Raw genomic sequence first — 21,217 nt, forward strand, 5'->3', positions numbered from 1 at the left:
ACCTTTCAATTTAAAATAAAGACAGAGATGAACTGCGGCAAGTTAAAAGACACAAGAAGTCAGAGGCAGCATTTGCTAACAAAGCATTTTAAACCGACTAAACCCTCCTAAAAAAACCCTTGGCTTCACCATACCTCATCTCATCTCCACTGGGAGAGCTGCCTTGCCAGGCAAATTCAGGGCAGTGGGCTGGCATTGCTACTTTCCCAATCCAGTCAGCCCACCTACAGCCAGACTCCTGGGCTGTCCCCTCCTCACTGCCTGCCCCCAGGGAGCAGAATCCTTCTTATCCAAACAGACAGTAATGCAGTACTGACAGGCTGAGAGAGCGGGGCTGGGGCAGCCTGGAGAAGAGAAGGCTCCTGAAGGGGAGACCTGAGAGCAGCTCCAGTGCCTAAAGGGGCTGCAGGAAACCTGGAGAGGGGCTTGGGACAAGGGTCTGTAGGGACAGGCCAAGGGGAATGGCTTGAACCTGCCAGAGGGGAGACTGAGATGAGCTCTTAGGCAGAAGCTCTTCCCTGTGAGGGTGCTGAGGCACTGGCACAGGGTGCCCAGAGAAACTGTGGCTGCCCCATCCCTGGCAGTGTTCAAGGCCAGGTTGGACACAGGGGCTTGGAGCAAGCTGCTCCAGTGGAAGGGGTCCCTGCCCGTGGCAGGGGTTGGAGCTGGAGGAGCTTTAAGGTCCCTCCCAACACAAACCATTCCATGATTCCATGGTTCTATGACTTGCCTGGCATTTATTTATCAAGACTTACTTTTTTCTTGGAAGAGGGCACCTTTGCTCAGCGAGGGCAGCTCTTCGCAGCCTCCTGCACATCTGGTGTGTGATGGTGCAGCTGAAGAAGGGAGAGCCCGTCAGGGACAGGGCAAGTACCCCACGCTCACCCAGTACCAGCTAGACCGGGCAGCACGGCAGGAAACAGCAAAGTTCAGCCCCTCTGGAAGCTGCTCCACAGAGGATTTGAGGCCAGGATATGGTGATGAGCTAGGACAATTTGCTCTGCTGTGACTCAGGGTCTTGCTAGCATGCCTTCAGTGGGCTCCTTCCAAAGCACTCTGCTCTCGTGGATGGCACCGAGCTGAACTGCTCACCAGGCAGGAGGCTCAAATATGCCAGTGAGACCTTCGGGGGAAGAGAGAGAAAGGGAGGAATGAAGAACGATGCTCATGCTTGAAACTGAAATCTTGTAGCTTCTACACAGCACATTTCAAACAGCCCCAATAAATGAGTCCATTAGATAATGTGCTATTAATTGGACGCCTTGATCAGCTGTGGCTTACTCAGAATTTGTGCTGGTTTTAGTATTCTATCACCAAACATAGTTCTGGGTAATTCAAGCCTCACAATACCAAGCAAAAACTGCCCATAATTAACAGCTTCAAACTCAAGCAGCTGTCATCGTACAAACACCAGCAAGAGCTCGCACCACTCCGCACTCCCCTTTACGTGGTCATTTAGCCTGGTTTACATCTGAATTTCTTCTCTGGGCTCAACCGATGCAAGCTCTCCCTGGTTTGAATTGCTCCCCTGACACACAACAAACCAGCTCCAGACAGGAAGTTCTAATCTGTCACCAAAGTTTTCCGGCAATCAGACCCCTAAGCATTAACTTTGGTAATTGAAGTATCTGATGAATCAGCAGAAGGGAACATAACAGCATATTTCTGTGCAACAGGGAGAACTTTACCTTCTGCAGGCCCTGGTGGACTATCAAAGCCAGTATAGCGTGTTGCATGACGTTGCAGCATCCCAAGGCTAGAAAAGTAAGTAATAGGAGTCAACCACAAAGGGAAACAAATTCAAAAGATCATTAAAAAGCCTCACAAAATTAAATAAATACATTAATTGCTTAAAACCTCTATGAAAAGAGCAGTTGGATTTTACTGTCGTAGTTATGATATGGCTTCAGTAATCAAACCAAAACTTGGCAGGCTTCCACCCCTGCTCATATTCCCCGGTTATGTTTACAGCATCATCAGACACCCGTCTGAAACCTCAGAAAGAAATGAAAAACCAGCCCAAAGCAGGAGCAGCACGGAAACAAGAGCATCGTGGAGGCACTGACATCTATCAGCATGGAAAAAAGGGGAGAGTTCTGAATGTACTGATCTCAGCTAAACCACAGACCTACTGTCCTATCAATATACCAAGTACCAAGCCATCAGGGCCCTTGGAAGAGGGGAGAAAGACAAGTGTCAGGCACAAGAAACTTGCACAGTGTGTTCCTGTAGAAGAGGATGCTGTGGTGGAACAGCCATTGCGTGTTTTTGGCTCTGCATCATTGCCTGTTTCTAAGTACCACAAAACCTCTGTCTTTAAAACGTTGTTTTTCCAACAAAGTGCCTCTGAACTGGTAACTCCTTCACCAGCCACCTCCAGATACGACAATGCTGGTCAATGAGAAACTGAACGTGCCCCAGCAGTGTGTGCTCACAGCCCAAATCCCCTGTGTGCTGGGGTGCATCCCCAGAGCGTGAGCAGCAGGTCGTGGCTGGGGGTTGGAACTGGATGAGCTTCAAGGTCCCTTTCAACCCAAACCAGGCTGGGATTCTGTGATTCTCTGACATAATTTACATTGTAAACAGATCACAAATCCCAGTGAAGAGTTTTCTGTGCTACCAGGTTGAGGCCAAACGCACTCACCTTCAAGGCCATCTCGGCATGCAACAACTACCCAGATTAGCCCATGACAACAGACTGCAGCAGCTGCTTTGAGGCTAAGACAAGTGAATCCCCCCAGCCCTCAGCATCAGCACTGCACCATTCCTCCTCTTGTATCTTTCACAAAATGGCCTATCAGGGATGCAGTTTCCAAAGTCCTGCTGGTGACACACAGCTAGGGGAAACAGAGAACTTACAGTGATTAGAGCAGATTGGATTTATAGACTAAACAAGACAGATGATGCAGTGAAGCAAGGAATGAAATGCAATGAGGCCAAGGAAAAATTAAACACAAGCCATATTCCAGCTTAAACAGCAGTCTAAAAACAGACAGGAAATAGAATCTAAAATAATTCACATAACATTTAGCAGCATTATAAGCGAAAACCAGAAAAGATCTTGCAACTCTGACAGACTTCATAACACAGAGTGAAAACCAATGGGAGTCAGTAAGGCAAGTTAAGAGCGGCTGTTGAAATACTTGTATGAAAGGTTTGAACCCAACCCTGAGAGATTTCACAGGTATCAAGTTATTTGGGCAACGTTAACAGCATGTTCAGTCCTCCTAAAGCCTGTAGGATCCAATCACCCTCAGGAATGTGACAGAAACGCAATAGTGAAGGGTTCTCCCAGAATGAAAAGGTGAAGCAGGGAACGAAACCGGCTTTGAGGAGAACAGCAGAGAGGAGCCAAGAGTTTGAACTTGTCCCTGGAAAAGCCTTGGAGTCTGGGACTCATGGCTGAACCAGACTGAAGACAATGCTGTGTCAAAGGATACACTGGTTTAACCAAGACAATATTGCAATAGATTTTAATGCAGAGAACTCCTTTACAGACAGGAACATCCTTAAACTGTAAAGGCTCACTGTACATACAGCATCACAATGGATCTCCTCAAACCCAGCAACTCATTAGCTGTGCTCCTGACTAGTTTCTTAATTGGGCTCAGCAGTAAAATCATCATTCAGATGTGAGCAGTTCTGCTGCTCAACCTCTCATTTTGAAAGCTTAAACAAATTCCATAAATATTTAAATTAAATATAATCTGCATTTGCTTAGTGGTTTTCATTAAGAATTAAGTCACCATTCCCCTGAAATGTGTAAATCTTTAAAGCCAGAGCAGTAGCAGGATAAAGCCAGGGCATTTCAGATTCTGTACCATTATGAACACATTTCTCAGTGCACTGCAGGCCCAGTTTGGTGCTGGAGTTGGGCTGGGGCACAAGAACTCAGAATCAGCTTTACAAAAACCCCCAAAAACTACAAAACAGTTTAAAAACTTCACTTCAAACTGCCGAGACTGAGACACAGACACAGGGCTTTACTCAGGGGGTTCTCCACGTCTATTTCTATTTCAAGCCTGGTTTCTCTAGACCTTCCTTCGCAGTCAAAACCCTAAGCCTACGACTCTGAGTCCACTGATTTCTTCTGGGTCTGATGAAGAAGCCTCACACAGGTGTCTATGGCTGTAGGAAGAAAAGGCCCCTATGTTGGCTTCACACCATTCTTTTGAAACAAGTTAAGTTACAATTCTGTTTCAGGCAAATATTTATTATTCGCATGAGGGTCCAGTATCTGAATTCCACCCAGCGACTCCCCAGGTAGACCAAAGGAGTAGCCCATCCACCTGAGAGCATGCCCCCAGCACACCAAGCCGGCTCCGAGGATGCCCATTGCAGAGCATCCTCCTCAAGCTCTGTGTGAATGAAGGAGGGAGGAATCATAGAATCACAGAATGGTTTCGGTGGGAAGGGACCTTCAAAAGTCATCCAGTTCCAACCTGCTGCAATGAGCAGGGACATCTCCAACTGGACCAGTTTGCTCAGAACCACATCCAGCCTGGCCTGGAATGTCTCCAGGGATGCAACACCCACCTCTCTGGGCAACCTGGGCATTTCCAACCCCACCACAACACAGCCAGAGAAAAGGCATCCCATCACAAACACGTCTGAGAAGGAAAAAATTACATGCAAGACACTGGATGGCAACAAATGAGCTGTCTGTAGCCCAGGACTGAGAACAAAACCATTACAGAGATTTAATTAGAAAACTAGCTATTAAAGTAGACTGCAGTTGTTTAATAGTAGTTTGTCAGTGAACTAATGTAATTAACTGTTGGACAGAAACGGGGGCAATACAGTGGTTACAGAAAAAGTAACGAGAGAAGAATGAACTGCAAAAGTTATAAATCACAGACTCAATTGCAAGTCTTGCTCTCTTTTAGCCCACAAACCATTTAAAAAGCTTCTTCTATTTGTTCTAGTCACTGAAAGTATGAAATATGATGACTGCAGCCCTGCCCCGGGCAGCCTGTTCCAATGCCTGAGCACCCTTTGGGGAAGGAATTGTTCCTCAGCTCCATCTAAACCTGCCCTGGTGCAGCTTGAGGCCGGTTCCTCTTGTCCCGTCCCTTGTTCCTCGGGAGCAGAGCCCAGCCCCTCCTGGCTCCATCCTCCTCTCAGGCAGATTTTACTAACTAAAGCACAGGAAAATTATTATTTTACAGAAAATGGCTTTCAATTTTCCTTTGAATGGCTTCATGGCACATAAGAAACAGTAAAAAGAGAGCTGCGTATCTCCAGAGGCCTGACTTTAAACCTCGAACTCGTAACCAACCGGACACTTGCTGATCTGGGATAAAACCAACCCAGAACAAAACGCCAGCTCAACACCCCACAACAGCAATTCCCACACACACTGAGAAGAGGGCAGAAGATTTACCCTCATTTTGATGAGAAAGGGCACAATTTTGACACAGAGCTGCCTGTTCTCCAGCGGACACTGAGCAACTCAGAGCAGCACAGACCAAGAGAGCGTTTTCAACCTGCCATCCACCTAACTTCAATCTCTTTCACCAGTTCAACGGGTGACATCCAGAGTCCCATTAAAAAGTCCACGTGTGCAGTTTCAAATCTGTAGAATTTCTGGAACACTCTTAGGAAAGAAAATAAAGGGCAGCAGAGCTAAGAGTGAAGGATGAAGCTTTTCCACAGCCAGAAAGAGTGGACAATAACATTCTCCACCATACTCAAGTTTCTCATCCAGTGGAAGTTGGCCCCATGCTAAGATCACCTTGGGTGCAAAGCGGCAGATGCTGTGCCACCAAGGTAGGGTACAGCAAACACATAAAACCCACAGCAATTCTAAACAGCCTCAGCTTTGCCCTGTCATTTTCCTTTGCACTGCAGTCCTTGGCACAGAGAATGAGACAGATGCAAGCATCACCTTTCGTTCTGTCCCTCAGACACTTCTCCTCTGACAAAGCCTCCAATTAGCATTCCTGTTCATTATCCAATATATCACTCATCCTAATTCTAGTGCAGCCAACCAGTTCCTCCCCAGATTAGAGGAAAGTTAATGACACTTTCTGTTACTACCAGCTTTGCATAAGAAAGGGGGTGGATTTCTCAAATATGAGGAGACAACATTCCCTTCCTGAAACGTCTTGGAGCAGAAGACTTCCCTTCTTCACCAGTGAGGTTCACCTGGACTGCCAGGTCAGGAGATGCTTTCTCTCCCTGACACATGTTTATCTTATGGCCAACAGAGAAGTGGCCCAAGTGTCTTTCCCTCTGTCCTCTTCTGTAACAGAGCTAAAAATCGTCCCTTGAAAACATGGAACCAAATCCACATGTGAGACAGCGATTTGCTTTGGTGCATGTTGGGGCTTTTTCTCCTTTCCCTTAGGCCAGGTAGTCAGCCCATGAACCACACACCAGCCCCAGGATCAGCACAGGTGGAAGGAAGGGGAGCTGCTGCTCTGGAGTACGGAAAGGTGTGAGCAGCATCAGCTCCGCACTGCATCTCCAAAGCACTGCAAGCTGAACCCAACATGGGCACCTAAAGCGCAGAAAACATCACAGGAAACACTATGCAGATCAGAAGTATCTAAAGAGAACTTTGACCTAGGAGCCACTGACTGCATCCAAAGTATTCCCATGTAAGTAACTGATGTTAACCCTACTGCATAGAGTCATAGGATGGCCACAGTTGGAAGGGACCTAAAAGCTCATCCAGCTCCAACCCCTGCCACAGGCAGGGACACCTTCCACTGGAGCAGCTTGCTCCAAGCCCCATCCAACCTGGCCTTGAACACTGCCAGTAACAGTTGACACTGGCTGTGTCATCACAGTAACTTCCAGTGTTGCTGTGTTAATAGCAAACCCTCATTAGCAACTCTACTTTCTCCTAACTTTTACATTTCTTATTTATTAGATGGTTCATTTTAACTGCAATTTGTGTCAAACTCCTTCTGGATGAAAGCTGGAATTCCATTAAGAATACAGAAACAAATTATTGTAATAGGTGCACTGGCTACAAAACCATCAAACATGATTTGCATCTAAATGGGAGTCATCATATGAAGAAAATTATCGCCATAATTAGTGACTTGAGCCAATTGTTGCTGATCATAATATGATCAAAGGGCTAGAAAAGACCTTACCTCACCCATACCTCTGCCTAAGAACAGATTGATGATAGATGCTCTTCTGAATTAAAAGTTTGCAATTAAACATCATTTCATGTGTTTAGCCAGAGAATTCCCTGGGTTGCAGCTTTCTTTACATGTTAATAGGAAATGTTTAATGTTTAAATATTGGGTCTATGCAAATCTAAGATATCACGATGGGTTTAGATCTTAATATTAAACAATGAGATGTGATTTTAATTCTGAAGCGGATTATTTCATGTTTCGGTTTCAAACAGACAAACCAAGTTTAAGTTAAAAAGACACAAAACCCACACCACTTCAGGCCCCTGGAGATGGAACCCAAGTGAAGGATGATATCAACAAGAACAAGCACACTTAATCCCCAATGGCTTTGAAGCAGATGGGGCAGGAAATGTAGTCCAGCACCCCCACACAACCAATTCACAGGAGCAAACAGGAGACAGCACCTGCGCTGAGCAGGAAGTTGGGCACTTCTCGGATCATCACTAGGCTCAAACCCACTCCTTCAGTCCCTGTTTCTCACTGGATCCCACTGACCTCCTTGCTGAAGTGGTAAAACTCTCTGCGTGCCACTTGCCCTGGCTGATTTGCCACATCAACACTGCTCAGCATCACCAGCGTGACCCGCGCCGGTCTCAGGAGGATCCATGATGCTCGGAAGTCTTATCCCCCTCCGCAGGTATGCCATCTCTCCAGCTGGCAGTGAAGGCCATAGGCCAGCACATACAGGGGAGCCCAGGAGAGAGCTCCTCGATCCCCATGCAGCAAAGCACCACCCTGCTCACAAACCTGCCCAGAGCTCACCCAAATGCCAGCTAAACCCAAGCCCTGTGACAAAGCTGGGCTGTGAGCTCAGCTCCGGGGTGCCATGGCCATGGCTCAGGGAGCTGCAGAACTGCAAGGTCTGGCTTAAGTTTTGAGCTTTAGTTCGAACAGGAATTGGCCTTTTTTGAAGCCCATAAAGATCCCTTTTGGCTCTAGGCTCTCTTAAAGCAAGCATAAATCGTTAGTGTTTTGTCCTGGCACCAGGCTTTATACTTACTTTGTGTTACCATGAATGACTGCCAACAGGGAAGAGAGAGAAACTTGTATCCATTAGCCATCCTTTATTTTTTCATGATCTTCCCAGAAGTCATTGCCCACACTGTTCTGATGCATCTCTGCAGTCCCCATCCAAGTCATTGAAAGCCCTTGCTGCAGCCCTGGGATATCTACAGCTTTTAATCTACAGCTTTTAATCCTGGGTGACAGCAGTAACAGGCAGCGAAAAGAGAGCTGAACCTCTGAACAGCATCACCGGCAAGAACAAATTCTGTGTTAGCTTGTCTTCACAGAATGCCACACACTGCCCATGCTGCAGACATCATATAAGGTACTGATTCAGAACGTAAGCAAAATGAAGGAAGTGGCATTTCTATCAGCGGGAAACAGTTGGGTGGAATCTAAGATAAGTGCTTAGGAATGCTCAAGTGTTCTTACCCCAGCAGTCCAGAGCCACAAGTCTAATTTTGTCACCACCTAAAAGCTACTGAGCCATTCCTGTTAACAGGGGTGTGCTTATTTCTGTCCCCTCGGGTGGGACTCTCCAATATGATCGGCCAAGTGCTCACAGAGGGGAGCAGAAACACACACCAGGGCCCCTGCTCCAGCCACTGCCTTCACAAAATGCCTATTCACCACTCACAGACTATGAGGCTATGTTTTGCACTGGCAGGTTTAAGACCTGGTCTACCTAAGACAGCAGAAAAGCAGCTTGTTTCATTTCATCATCTTTCAAGGTAGTCTCAAGAGAGTTCTTTAAGCACACTAAGCCATAACAACTGACGATACCTCAGCCACCTGGTTTTAGATATTTAGGGGTTCTCTGTGGATTTTCCCCTTTACCAGTTGATTTGGGGGTTTTTTTCAGATTAGAACACTATTTTTATAATCACAGTTGTGAAATCTCTTCCAAGGGTTTTCCCCTTTAGCGCAGGATTCCAACTTGGTCTTAATGGAAAATTACAGAGCCTTGAAACTCGAGTTTCCTGTGGGAAATACTGTTACTGCAAGGTCAGTACCAATGAATAACAGTTCACACTCATGGAAATACATTTCTTGTGGGGCAGCTGAAACGCCTCATGACCTGACCTGTGCCACAGGAGCTCAGCAGCTGCCACTTCAGCTGATTTTTTAGCATCACCAATTTGGGAGTTAAAACTTCTAGACATAGGAGGACCAGGACTTAGAGTGAGACCACAATGGGCATCTCCTTCCCTGAAACGAGCCGTTACCTTCCATATGATTTGCTCATACACAGGATAGAATCCCAGCCTGGTTTGGGTTGGAAGGGGACCTTAAAGCTCCTCCAGCTCCAACCCCTGCCACAGGCAGGGACCCCTTCCACTGGAGCAGCTTGCTCCAAGCCCCTGTGTCCAACCTGGCCTTGAACACTGCCAGGGATGGGGCAGCCACAGCTTCTCTGGGCACCCTGTGCCAGCGCCTCAGCACCCTCACAGGGAAGAGCTTCTGCCTAAGAGCTCATCTCAGTCTCCTTGGTTTAAGTTTGAACCCATTAACACTTGTCCTATCACTGCAGTCCCTGATGAAAAGGCCCTCTCTGGCATCGTTATAAAACTGTGCTCTCTATGCTTCAAGATTCCTGAAATCTTAAAAATGAAAATTGAATTGCACATAATCCTGATAAATGCAATAAAAAAAACAGCATCAGAGAACTCATCCACCTTTCCCAATCATTTTCTAAGGAATAACTTTGCAGGCACATAGTATCAGCTCCACACCACGGGCTACTCAAACGTCGTTTTTGAACAGCCACCAGCCAGCCCTTTGGAAAGCCATCACCCCGGTCCCCATGTCTGCCTTCAGTCCAAACCACAATGTTTATTTAAAGGTTCTGCAGCGCTTCAGAAGACTGCACAACGTCATCCAGATAAACCACACTGCAGAGGAAATGGAGGCAGGGAAAGGGCAGGCACTGGGGAAAAGGATGTGCTTCACAAGACACCTACCAGGGCATAACTAATGCTGCATACAGGTTCACTGGTGCAAAAAAGGAACTAAAAGCAGTGTAATGAGCCATAGGACCTAAGGGCTGAAGTCTACATCTGTATTTCCTTTGTTGTAAATCATAGAATCATGAATAGGTAGGGTTGGAAAGGACCTTAAGATCATCCAGTTCCAACCCCCCTGCCATGGGCAGGGACACCCCACACTAAACCATGGCACCCAAGGCCTCATCCAACCTGGCCTTGAACACCACCAAGGATGGAGCATTCACAACCTCCCTGGGCAACCCATTCCAGTGCCTCACCACCCTCACAGTAAAGAATTTCTTCCTTAGATCCAATCTAAACTTCCCCTGTTTCAGTTTGAACCCGTTACTCCTTGTCCTGTCACTACAGTCCCTGATGAAGAGTCCATCCCCAGCATCCTTATAGCCCCCCTTCAGATACTGGAAGGCTGCTATGAGGTCTCCACGCAGGCTTCTCTTCTCCAGGCTGAACAGCCCCAACTTTCTCAGCCTGTCTCCATACAGGAGGTGCTCCAGCCCCTGATCATCCTCGTGGCCTCCTCTGGACTTGTTCCAACAGTTCCATGTCCTTTTTATGTTGAGGACACCAGAACTGTACACAATGCTCCAAGTGAGGTCTCACGAGAGCAGAGTAGAGGGGCAGGATCACCTCCTTCGACCTGCTGGTCACACTCCTCTTGATGCAGCCCAGGATACGGTTGCTTTCTGGGCTGCGAGCGCACACTGCCAGCTCACGTTCGTTTTTTCATCGACCAACAAATCATGGAATCATAGAATGATTTGGTTTGAAGGGACCTTCAAAGCTCATCCAGTTCCAACCCCTGCCACAGGCAGGGACACCTTCCACTGGAGCAGGTTACTCCAAGCCCTGTCCAGCCTGGCACATCAACCAACCAAGTGGCTATTTCAATTGTCATAACCCTGGGAACACAGTGGAGGTTACTCCCCATGGCCAAGAACCAACAACTGAAAATAACATGACCTGAAAATAAATCACATTTACAGTAGTTAAAAAAACCATTAAACATCCCTCAGTGTCAAAGTGCTGAGTCATGGGTTTTGGAGCATGTGCCAAGGCCGCGTTACTCACCCAACAGATGAACTCATTAAAAAAGACCTTTCATAACTCTTCTGAAAATAACATTGTTTCAATTCACTTGATGAAATTCCCAACATGGACAATGGAGAATCACACATCCCTTGCATCACTGTGTTATGGTGAAGCTGGTCCTACCTAATGCCTGCTCAGAAGCCCTAATGCACGTCAATTGTTATACAAGGAGGTGAATTAAACATGATTATTTATTTTCCTGACACATTTTAAATATGTATTTACTTGTGCCTGATGAAAATTGCATTGGTTTTGCTTGAGAGCTGAAAGGGGCAGGATGCCTGCTGTTACAGTGCATTTTCTAATTGGACTTTAATGAACCTTGCCAAGCCGCTTGATGCAGCTTTCTCACTTTCAAAGACCACTCAGTCCCTGTCTGAAGAATGAGCCTGCATGAGGATTTAAAGGTCTCCCTTTCAGTGGCAGGGCTGGGCAAGCGGAGTCTGAACTTCAACCAGAGGCAAACCATTTTTCTTGTTAAAATCAAGCAGAATCAGCACATTGGCCAAACGGAATTACTTCATTTTACATCATGCACATCATTCATTCGCATTATTTCATTTGTGAGGGAAATCACTCAGGAAAAGAAACAGACCAAACAAGCAAACAGAACCCTGCCAGTTGCTGGCAGATCAGCAGCAATGGCAAATTCTACATCCCACAAGTATTTTCCCCTAAAACTTCCCCTTGAAAAAAAAGAGATTGCTTTAGCTTTTCCAAAAGAGATCCCAGTTTGAGCAGTCTGCTGTGAGCGAGGTTATGGGCACTGCCTCCAGACTGGCAGCAAGTTTATGCTGCTTGCACTGCCAGGAACGCTGCAACCAGATCCCTTGATTTATTTATTTTCCATGCAAAGATTGAGGGGTTTAACAGCAAAGGAAGACTTCGTGCGATTCAAGTAGAAAACAGTTACAGACTGCACTGACTGTCTGCAGACACCAATGTCAGGCACAGAGGACACTGTGGGTGTGCTCCTCTCTCATCTCTGCTGCTCTTCAGTCTCTCCTGCCAGTTGCAATGGGTCCCTGAGCACCTCAGTGTGGTTGCCATAACAGCCCCAGATGTTCTTAACAATACGGCAGATGTGGTTTCCAAGTTTCTCAGCCCTTTTGGAAACATTTTCTTCCTCTTAATGTCAACCCTTTCCTCTTACATATGTCTCTCCCTTTGCCTCAAGGAGGCTTTTATAGCCACTGCGTCTCGTATTATGGATCTGAAATGCCAAATCAGGCTACAACATTGCAATGAATTATTCCCGTCAGTCCCATACTAGAGACTCAGGAACTCAGCTTGCTAGCATCACCAGTACTTCCAAAATTAAAGAGTGAAGCTGATGAGCAACTCTCCGCTCAATTTCATTACCTTCCACCAAACCTGAAATAGGGAAAACCACTGCTTCAGTCCAGAAAACCGTGTTCATCAACTGACAGGAGCTCTCCTAATCTGAGGTTGGGCAACCACTTGCTCTCATGCTTCTGTGGGATCAGAGGCTTCTTTCATTACAAAAATCTTTTCAATTATGCCATATTCCTATCCTTTTAACAAAAGGGCCCCCAGAGTAATATAAAATCCTCATTTAATTACATCCCTAGCCCTAAAAGCCCTTGCTGCTTTGTAGGACTAAACATTTCCTGATGTTGAACAGGAACATCATTCCAAAGGAAAAATAATCACAAGGATGAAACCTTAGTCATGAAGAAGACTAGAACTTAATTTAGTATTTTAAAAGACTTCATTAACAAAGTTCTCTGTGAGTATCTACAAATGTTAAATTAAGATCAAGACCTTAAACGGTTTGTCAGACAGATGAGCACATCAAAGTGCTTCAAAAGGGAAGAGCCCAGCACTTGAAAAGCTGTTAGAGAGCAGAAGTGTGAAGAAATGAAGGCTAATGAAGGAACTACAATGCCTGAAGAAACATTTAGAACAGGTTTTCCTTTGTCTTATCATCCTCTGACCTTAAGAGGACTAAAACCAAGGCTGAGCTCACGAGGCTGAATTCACTTCATAGCTTTCCATGTTTTATTACACAGAGGTGCTCGCTTCTATAAAAACCTGTTCTTCCTTTTTTAATCTCCTCTTGATGCTATGAAAGATCTCTGTTGTATCGAAATCACTTGTTACACTGGGAAATAGAGGAGAAAATACTGCACCCATTCCCATAAACCTGCTGGAAAGATGCTGTAGTCATGGCGCAATCCACGGGCCAACTCCTTCTGCAGCTCTGCACCTCCACAACTGCAATATACACACACAGGGAGCTGCTCCCAAGCATCCTCTATAGCAACCCACAGCCTATAACCTATAACGACCTATATATATCTATACATGTATACCTCAACGGCCATAGTTAGGCATAGAGATCAACTAGGAAAGTCTTCAGATGTGTTGTTGGCAATGGAACGGACTAAGGAAGTTAGACATCAGGCACCCATGCTGTATCCCAGGAGATCCTCCTCCTCTGCTAATTGCAGGACAGTTCAAGTTCTCCTGTCTTCACAAGCTAAATCAGACCCTCAAATGGTAAAGCAGAAAGAAAAGCAGGTTGCTTCAAGCAGTTCAATGTAATTACATGTAGACAAATCTCTGAATATCCAGAACAAACACATCAAACTTCATCTGCAACCTAAGGCTCAAAAAATAACAGAACATCCTCGTGGTGCAACAGCTTCATGTTTGAGACACGAGCTGTGACAAACAAGAACCCACTTCAGCATACAGCACGCTACAACTCTGTACGTGCACCTCTCCCCACCAGCAAAGGCACGTGTATGAAGAGGTCCAACAAAACATGTCTATTGATCGTTGACAGTAAAGAATTCATTGTGAAGAAGGAAGCCAAGTTAGCAACAGCCCCCAAATTCGAAACAGCAGAGCCTGCCTCAGCTGTGGAGTCATCATTCTATCTCCCCTCAAAAACAAACGGGTACGAGCTGTTGAACAGTCCCCTTATGTTTTCAAAATGATGGTTTTCATACCCATCATGATTCATAATGAATTCCCATTTGTATTCTGTGACACATGCTAAGACTGCGGTCTGTGTTCTAATGCTCTTAGAGCAGCAAGCTTTGAACCACACATGGAGAGCATTCTACCTGCTGCGAGCATGGGGATTAATCCCTTTGACTTGCCAAAATCTGGTCTCAATCCTATCGTGGGGTATTCACTGTTGTGTTAACCACACACAACCTGAATTTCAAATGTGGCTGCTGAGAGAATACTGGAGGATGATTTAGTTTCTTTTTTCATTGAGTGCAATGCTGTTCAAAATGTGATGGCTTTGGATGCATGATTATTTGAAAACCCTGCTCTTAAGATAAAAGCTAGGTCAACAAAATAATGCATTTCATTTAGCACAGCCCATTTGGGAACACTCTTAGGGATCCATATAAAAGTATTCATTTCCAGACTGCAATAGTGAGTGAATTGCTCGTGGGAAAATTGCCATGGTCAGACCACGAGCTCCTTTCAGCAAAGAGGGGCTGCAAACCCCAGGTGCCAGGGAGGAAAACTCCCAGAGCTGAGGGAGTCCGGTTTGCAGGCTCAGTGCCACAACAGCAGTTCCCTCGTTGGGTTGGTTTTATCACCTGGTGCCCCAGGAAGGAAAGCCCTTGTACCCCAGGAGGCAAGTTTTCACAGCCCAAATCCAGTTCTTCAGGCCCTGGAGCCTCAGCATAGAGGAGCAGAGAAGGTGGCGGCCACATTCTAAGTCCATTAAATGCAGGGAAAGAAATATCATGTAAGATGACAGGCTGAGAGAGCTGGGCTGGGTCAGCCTGGAGAAGAGAAGGCTCCTGAAGGGGAGACCTTAGAGCAGCTCCAGTGCCTAAAGGGGCTGCAGGAAACCTGGAGAGGGGCTTGGGACAAGGGCCTGTAGGGACAGGACAAGGGGAACGGCTTTAACCTGCCAGAGGGGAGACTGAGATGAGCTCTTAGGCAGAAGCTCTTCCCTGTGAGGGTGCTGAGGCGCTGGCACAGGGTGCCCAGAGAAGCTGTGGCTGCCCCATCCCTGGCAGTGTTCAAGGCCAGGTTGGACACAGGGGCTTGGAGCAAGCTGCTCCAGTGGAAGGTGTCCCTGCCCGTGGCAGGGGTTGGAGCTGGAGGAGCTTTAAGGTCCCTTCCAACCCAAACTATGCTGTGATTCTACGAAGATGATTCCTTTGCCACTGATGAGAATTCATCATCATCATAGAGTCATGCTTGGCAGCCGCAGAGCCACTCCTATCTCCCACTGCAAGGGTTTCATAAAGGGGCATGTTGATAGATAAGATACCCCTAAACTCATCTCCCCTCCAGTGGAGCTCAGGCGGGCTCCAAATTACCATGAAACATGGTTTTTTTACTGTAATGCTTGGTAAAGCATAAAGCAAACAATCGCTATCAGAGCGAAAATACAACCACAGAGCCGAGCTTGCACCAGTTGGAAGTGACATGATAAGCTGCCTGCAAGCTCATTACCACCCAGCTTCCAAAATAAATCAGAACTTTTCAAACCCAGGAAGATGAATAATCGAGGAAATTCTACAATGCCATTTACTGAGGAAAAAACACTGTAAAACAATCTCTGCTGCTGCTGCAGATCGACTTTAGCCATGTAACTTATTAGCCACTGATAAATGCCAATCACGTTTTTCTTTCCCAGGCAAGGCAAACCCTATACCCCTTAGTTGTGTCAGTAATGTGCTTAATGGTAGGGATGAAAAGAAGAATGGGATTCAATGCACAGTATTGTTTCTAAACTTTAATGAAAGGAAATACACCAATTACAAATCTGGGTGCTAATCGGGCAGCTCCCCAGTTTAAAGCATTTGGATTGAAAACATAAAGTTCTGCTGGGGCTTGTTCTTATCCTTGGGCTGTTTTGCAAACGGGTGACTAAATAACCTCTGCAAACAGGAGAGCAGGGCTTGTGCTGGACACGCACAGCTATTGCCTGTTACTTCTGGCTGGCTTCCTTGTTTTGGTCGGTTGGGTCAAACTACAGCTGCCATCAGATGTGCAAGAGTCGCCAAGTGGTTTGGGACCAAAGAGCCCCCAGGGGTGTTTGCAGCATTAGCAGCTACCGCAGAGGAGCTGGGTGACAGCACCCACATATTTACAGTTTAATGAAGAAAGATCCTCGCAGCAAACCGGAGCCTGCAGGAAATCTGCAGAGCATGTCGAGTTCCACTGCTAGGGATGGGTCACATACAGATGAGGTAAGCGAGAAAGCAAATAGCTGCAAAATGTATGTGAGGGCTCCATACACCCACATGTGAAATTTCACCCTGCATAAGAAGTAGTTTGTAATCTCCCATAATGCCCAAGGAAGTCAAAACGCACAGAAATGTGATTTATTTTCAACCACAACAACTGAAGGAGCTCTCAGAGAAGGGAGAACTTTCAGTTTAAATCCGCTCAAGTATTTTTGTGCTATTTTCAGGACCTGTGTGCACAGTGGAAACTTACATTACTTCCAAAGCCACTTTGCATGGCACCATATACACCAGAACAGTTCAGACAACACAATCTGCTTTTCAGTGCTCTGTGTCAGCTTTTGTCTCCAGATTAATCTGGCAGGCTGGCACACGAACATCACCCTTGATCTCAGAATTTGTTCCATTCCTACCTCCTTACTACTATTGCCCTCCTCCTGCTGTTTCTTTCACCAGCACATTGTCAGTCTCACAACTACACTCACCAATTCCTTTTGAAGTACTGGAGGAGGAGGCAAACACCCATCTCCAATCAGAGCCCCTCTGAAGTCTGCACAAGCTTCGTCTGTGGCACCAAAGCAACCTCCTTACAGCCACATCAGATCCTGAGGTCTTCCCTCTGTGCTTGGAGAGATGCCACCCATCCATTTCTTCTGTCTGCTTGGTCATACTCTTGAAAACGAAGGGCTGTGCCACACTGCACCAGGGAGTCTGTTACAAGTGAGTTAATATTGACATTTTCTCAGGCTCAGTATTTAGAAACCAGCCCTTACACATCCCTCCTCAGTGCATTATCCACCGAATTCACATGGCCTGGTAGCACCATTACTTCTACCTACACTGTTTTCAAATTTCCACTGAGATAACTAACACAGGGAATGCGAAAATTCTTTCCTACACCTACTTCAGTGATGAGTTGCAGTATAGCAGGTTGGTGGGGGAAGAGCATTTGCGTGTGAATGGTGCGGCTCCCAGAGCAGCCTCCCAGCACTTCTCTAGTGCCGTGGCAAGCACAGGCCTTCTTGCAGTTGCACGCATTGAAGGCTAAAACTGTTTTTAACAATCAATGCTGCTGCCTTACAGAACATTCACTGGTTTGGGTTGGAAGGGGCCTTAAAGCTCCTCCAGCTCCAACCCCTGCCACGGGCAGGGACCCCTTCCACTGGAGCAGCTTGCTCCAAGCCCCTGTGTCCAACCTGGCCTTGAACACTGCCAGGGATGGGGCAGCCACAGCTTTTCTGGGCACCCTGTGCCAGGACAATAGACCATCAATCCAAACACATAATCGCAAATCCTAGACAAATAAGCACAGCACCAGTCTCAGAGGTGCTGATCACCCAAATCACAGCTCCCAGCCTTGTGCCATCATCACCAGAACTTGCTCAGTCTGACACAGGGACAAACTGCAATGGGGATACAGCTTGATCTAAATGAAGATACCATACAACACAACATGCAAATACAGTATCTACAGATCATGAAATGACCATGATGCACCTAACTGAAATGCCTTGCAGGAGGCCAACTGTTAGAGTCTCACCACCCCCCACCAACTGGAGTGCCAGCTTACAGGGTAATTTTGGATTATCAGACTTACAAGACTGCGGTGCTGTGGGGTGTTACAGGAGAGATTATCTTTGATGGTCAGATCTGCAGTATTTCTGAACAGCAAAAGGCCACTAAAATGTTCTAAACACTTGTCACGATGCACAGTTATAATAAGCATAACTCTTCAGACTAAATGCAGCGCAGGTTTCAAAGGGAACACTTTCCAAGCCTCCTGAATTTCTCACAGATCACACAATGATGCATCTTTAGAAGGGTAAGAATTTCCTTTCCTGGAAAAGGGATTCTTGTCAAGTACGTGTATGTTTCTAAAAACACATCAGGCTAATGCAGGGGAAGATGTAACAAAGTCATTTGTTCTGATGATTACAAAAAGAGGATCTAAGAAGCCCCAGGTTTCCTTGTATGCCATTGCTTGCGCATGGTCTTTCTGGTACCCAAGTGTTTGATCTAACACCCACTCTCCCTCACATTAACATGGTTCTTGGGCACCGACCTCATCACTGAAGATGAAAAATCATGAATGAAGAATTAAACTTCTTTACACGGGCCTCGTCCAGCTCATTAGCTCACTTCACAAGGTGCACCAGTTAACTCTACTAGTCCTGAGGCACTAAAATGACACTGACTTAGGCAGCTTCCCAGTTAAGCTGCTACTTAACCAAATCCTACCTGTGTTACTTTGAGGTTTGTGTGGAATCACATGCTGTAACTTCCATAATTGGGCAAAGTAAGGAAAGATTCCTTATCTATACAATATAAACGTGAAAACACGAGGGATGAAACCCTCTGGCCTTGAACATAATCCAGAATTCAACAGAACTGGGGCTTGAGAGGGGTCATCTCAATCTCATCCTGCTTGCAGCAAGGGGCTGGACCAGAGACGTCCAGAGACCCTGTCCAACATAAATTACTTTATGACCCCAAGTGCTTGGATTTTTCTGATTCTGGGTTTAAACCCAAGTATGCCATAAAGCCACTTGGTACTGAGTTTCCCATACCACAAAACCAGAGCTTTCTTACCTATCACCCATCACCAGCATTCACGGCCTTTCTCTCCTCACTGCAATGCCAGCTCTCATGCCAGCCCCTATAGTCTGGCTGGACTATCTGCCTCCTACGCTGGAGCTGGAGAATTACAACATCCCAGTATCCCAAGCCTATGAATCACCAGATCTTTGAGTGAGGAGTGCCCAGCAGCTGCCATTTCCCACCAGCTCCACAACCAGTCAAGAAACCCACATCACTTCAAACTTTTCTTTTTGCCCAAAGTTGTAAAGAGATAAAATGAGAAAGCACTGACAGAGAACACACACACAAAACAACCCTCCTCCAGTGCTAAAGCAGAGAGCTCACAGCCCTGCTCTCTGTGGTGAAGTGAGAACTGCTGCTATTGAGGCAAAGCAGGGTTTCTTTGAGGAGGTGCCAACGCTCTGAGCTCAAGCGTGGAGCATCTCTTGCCGGCTTAGCAGGGCTTCCTCCTCCTCCTCCCTGGTTGCTGGTACCGCAGTGCCCGCCCTGGTACTGCACACAGCCTGCCTGCACCTCTATTTCCATACTGCCTGCTAATTAGCACTTTCTCTTCTTCAAATGGCTTGTTCCTGGTGCAGCCTCCAAAGACAACAAACAAAACTTATGCATCGGGTACAAAGTATTCAATGTACCATTGCCTCATCAGATTCCTCACTAATACTCTCCTATCAGCATGACACGATCTGGTGCAACCACCAAGTGCAGACCCTGTGTGATAGCACGGCCCTTTCCTAGGCTTGGCCACACATCCTCTGAAGCCACCAGCTCCACACGCTGCAGCACACCAGGGGCTGGCTAACAGCAGCTGTGTGATCACAGGGTTTTGCCTTGCACGAAAGAGAGAAGAGTTAAAGTTGCATTTCAAAACCAGCAGCATTTACCAGAGGCAAAGGGCTCACACACCACTACTGCAGCTCAGGTGAATTGTAAAACTAAGCTTGAACCCGAAATCTTACCCATTTACACTGCTGTGATGACACCCATCTGTCCCAAATTCCTTGGAATCAATGCAGATTTTCTCTGCATTCAGTGCCTTATGTTTCCTGCTATGGCTACATTATTTACTTTGATTAATGATCACTTTGTGCGCTATTAGCTGAGCAAGCAAAGTATGACTCAAGCATCTGAAATAAGATCAGGGAGATATTAAGGCCTATAGCACAATCAAATGGCCTTGCAGCTCCCTACCCTCTCCTTTCCTGCTCCTTTTTTACCAGCTCTGAACTACCACATATATTTCCTAAGAACCTTCCAAAGATTCCATCTTATATTGAAAGCTCTGCAGGGTTGTTACAAACAGCCTGCCCGAGCTTTTGAATTTCCCTCCAGACCACAAAGCTAGCAGCCCTGGAAAGTCAGCCAAAACGCATGTGCCATTGTACTGACCAGCATACCACAGGTAAATCATCACCGACTGCTTGCAGAGTTTCAGAGGAAAATGAGGGGCTAAATGTTCCCAGTGTAGTAGGAAATTCTGCCATTACCTCTGCATATCTTGTGTAAGTCAGATGGAGGGGCCTGGGGAAATGACTGATGGAACCTTCATGGCCAGTGCCCTGTGGTCCTGGTGATAACATGGATGAGAGTCCTTAACAATTGAACTAAAGACTCTCAGAGAGCTTTTCTTCCCCTCTCAGCTTATTTCAATTCAATATGCAATGATTATTCCCTTCCTTTTGCCCTAAAATAAAAGGTAGCAGAAAGCGTCTTTCTGTAGAGGAGGTTGTTACTAAAAACATAAAGCTTTTCAGAATTTTTCTCCCCTAAACCCACCAGATCACATGAATGCAATGGATATTTATGAAACATTTCAGAGACATCAGCAAACAGGTCTTTTAGTGGGGAAAAAAAGTAATCATGGAAGGCAAACTTTGTCTTTAGTCAGAACCAGGATTAGACTTGCAGTTGTCCTTGGCTAATGTCTGAGCCATCTCCTTCCCTACGCACACGAGATGACCTTGCCCAATGAAGCTTTCTCATGGCTTGGAGCTTTAGGCAAATTCCCCCAACTATTTCTCCCTGAATCGTGTACAGAGGTAAGAGGCTGATTGTCCTTCTGCTACCAAGGGAGGAGAGGTGCAGAGTGGAGTTCAAGGTTTTTCAACCTCTACCAAGGTGATCTGCCAACACCACACTGCAGATCTCAGCAGCTTGCTGGCCCCTCTTG

At 46.3% G+C, this 21,217-nt stretch overlaps 1 long non-coding RNA gene across 1 annotated transcript; it reads right to left on the reverse strand.

The window, feature by feature from the left end:
* Positions 1–761: 761 nt before the first annotated feature.
* Positions 762–8,353, reverse strand: LOC308224691. The gene is made up of 3 exons (XR_013957556.1): positions 8,158–8,353; positions 1,689–1,756; positions 762–1,123 (listed from the first exon to the last, which is right to left on the reverse strand). It is a non-coding gene; the product is annotated as an uncharacterized lncRNA (long non-coding RNA).
* Positions 8,354–21,217: the final 12,864 nt, after the last annotated feature.

The sequence above is a fragment of the Psittacula echo genome, assembly GCF_963264785.1.
Source record: "Psittacula echo genome assembly, chromosome: 8".
Lineage (NCBI taxonomy): Eukaryota > Metazoa > Chordata > Aves > Psittaciformes > Psittacidae > Psittacula > Psittacula echo.